Genomic DNA, 3,292 nt, shown 5'->3' on the forward strand with positions numbered 1-3,292 from the left:
ACATAACCAAGTGATGCAGTAATTTTGGTACATGCCGTACCAACAATTTCTTGCTTGTGAAGGGAGTCTTTCCTCTAGAGACTAGTTTCATCTCTTCATCCTCACTATATCCTGGCAGCATAGAGCAGATCTATAAGCTCCAGAAAATCTCTGGATTTGACTTTATCAACATCTTCAAATTCTGCTGTAACAAAATGCACATTAATCTGCTAAAATGAATGGACAATTTTGTGTGTAGTTCTTGACGAAGGACTACACTGAGTGTGTGGTAAAGGACAACGGTGCTTCAACATAATGGACACAACCAACTGATCAGTATTTGTGGTATACTGTATAACTCTTGTTTGTGGAAGGCCTCATATACATGTAGTAGAGACTAGTTCATCTTGCAGTTCAGTTCTTGCACATCCAGAAAATATTTGCACTTGACTTGTTCTCAGACTATGACCTCCATCTTCAAATTCTTCTCTAGCAAAATGCACCTTCAACATGTCAAGATGAATGAACACATTTTCTTGTGGTTGATACTTGATAGCAATGAACAGTCATCAGTCGGTGAGCCCTGTGATGCATGATTCATGTCGACCGAATTGGCAGCCCTGAGGAAACCCTGCAGAGCAAGACATAAACATGCACCAGAAGAACTTTCAAGACAAGTACCAGAAGAACTTCCAAGACATTCACCAGAACAAACTTCTAAGAGATGCACCAGAAGAACTTCAAAGACACGCACCAGAAGAACTTCTGAGACATGCACCTGAAGAACTTCCAAGACAAATACCAGAAGAACTTCCAAGACAAGTACCTTGCCAGGTTCATGCAAGTCAAGTGTACAGGGAACAGGTATCTTGTGTGGTTTACTGAGCTTAAAGATATGTGATAATGCTCAAATTCACTAAAGGGGCCCTAGACCCCTTCCCAAATTCCTGAGTTGGTCATGTGTGTGTGGAAACTGAGACATGAACATCATGTTTGTCTGGCTGTGCAATCATTCTTTGATGTTTCATTTGCTACCAGGGCAAGTCCAAAGTATTTGGTCTTGTTGCTTAGTATATTGGAATTTTTAACATAAAAAACATTATTGTTTTTCATATTTCTTCTAATGCCGGTTTTAGTAAGGCTATCAAATTGATACCGTACTTAATAATAAATATTAATATGGATATTTATATAGTGCCGGTATCCACCAGGCTCTGAAGCTCATGGCGCTGTACATATATTACAACCACAAACATATCAGATAATTTTTTCTATCAGGTAAATTTATGATAGAGTACTTAGGACTTGCCCGCCATTGACAACTGTTAAAGGCAAATTACTATTTTTTGCCTACAGTAGTAGCACAAGTGTGAAATGATGATTTTGTGGTGTTCTGTGATTCTTTGTTTTTTGCTATGTAAGTGTATGAGCTGCATACGAAATGTCTTTTTATGAGAAAAATGTGACAGTGTGTTATGTGTGTAAAACTGCAGTCTAATCCCTGCAATATTTATAAGTAATCAGGAGTATATGTGACCTTAGAACCTGTGGGCACGTAATATCGTGGAAAATCAAATTTTGATCTTGGAATGGAATGGAATGTGACCAATTAGAATGGAAAAATACTTTTCAATGTTGAAGTTGTTAAAATCTGTAACTCTTTGATAGATGTTATATTGGAAACTTGAAGATACATACAGGTTTTGTACAGTACCTGCATGTCTGGTGCCACTGCCATCAGGAATATGATGCAAACTTGCAATCGCGTACAACGTGCAAAGTCCGTTGAAGAAATGATCCGTTCACTTTAGATCACCGCTGGCATGTGTCAGAGAATTACGGATTATTCCTTGAACACTTAGTTTTTTATAATGATGAGTAGAGATTTAAAGCCTAACACAATACAACTAACACAGGCTGTGGTTAATTAGCCCAACTATCTTGGTTGATGATTTGTTTTGAAATGGTGAAATAAGAGATGTAGGTCATATCAGTTACAATGCGCAGCAACTGCATTTGCCAAATACTGAAAATATAGTTCTTACATTATCCTCAAATAGAATATTATGTTCTTAAATATTCATCAATAATCATTCCTCTTGCGGGCAGGAGAATGTACACTATGTACATGAAGGTGAAAACCTTCCCTCACTATTAACATGTGGTACTCCACAAGAAGGACCATTCAATCAAAAGGAATATCTTAACCCCTGAAAATTCTTTCTGAAAATGTAAAGAGTCTGAACAGATCATGTTAAAATAGTTAGCCCACAGCTAACTTATTTTCTTTAACATATATGCAATGTGATAGTAGGTTTCCTCTTAACTGGTTAGTTCCAGTATTAAGCCTAGGGAATGAGTGAATGTGAAAGTTATAAATTTGTCAATACCTACTGTAGAGCACAGCATAGAACTATGGTCTTATCTGTAGTAGATATCCTTCTAATTATGGCTAGAGAAACTGCTCAGGTCCAGGCTTCTTTTCTTGACATCCAGTTGCTGATATATAACTAAAATTTTGATTAAAAATCTTTTGTAAATCTTACTCTCATCGGCCATCTTCTTGAAAGCTACCATTTAACTTTGACCGTACCAAACATAACACAGAACATTAGGATCAGATACATGAAGCTGTCTCTTTTAAAGGTTTGCTTTGATGCTTATATATTTTGTCTTCATCTGTCGACTTCTATTTTTTATGCCTCCTCCCACTCATTATATCCGCGATATCTCAAGAACCACTAGAGATATGAGGTTCAAACCTTGATGGTAGTACATGTATGTATCATGAAACTACAAGGGAGTAGAGATATTGGCCTGCTGTGCCACCAGAGACCCATGGATCCATCGACTCCTGGGATGGATTCTTGAAAGCCTTGTTGGACCTTTCCAGGACTACGATCTGTCATGGATTTTTTTAATTTTTGATTTTTTTTTTTAAAGGTCATGCCATGTAGCTTTTCAAAGCTCTTTGGAGCTTACAAGAGCTACTGTATGTTTGTTAGCATTTCCTTGAGTTTTCTTTTTTTGTTATCTCTCAATTCATTGAAGGGAATATTAATTTCATAAATCATGTTAACATCTTTTAAGAATGTTCACTTCTGCCACCAAAATGCATACCTCTCACCATGAAACATGTTCATCATAGCCAGAGGAAATGCATATCTGCAGACAGCCCAAAAGACACCTTAGCTTGGATATCAGGAGCTTCTTTTCTCTTGTCATTCAGAACAAAACTACCTTCTAGCATTTCGCTATTAAGGTTGTATTTACTTTTTATGAAACAGAGATGTGTCTTGCAATAACTTGTGAA

This window comes from Strongylocentrotus purpuratus, unplaced genomic scaffold (genome assembly GCF_000002235.5).
Source record: "Strongylocentrotus purpuratus isolate Spur 01 unplaced genomic scaffold, Spur_5.0 spur5_scaffold_7, whole genome shotgun sequence".
In the NCBI taxonomy this organism is placed as follows: domain Eukaryota; kingdom Metazoa; phylum Echinodermata; class Echinoidea; order Camarodonta; family Strongylocentrotidae; genus Strongylocentrotus; species Strongylocentrotus purpuratus.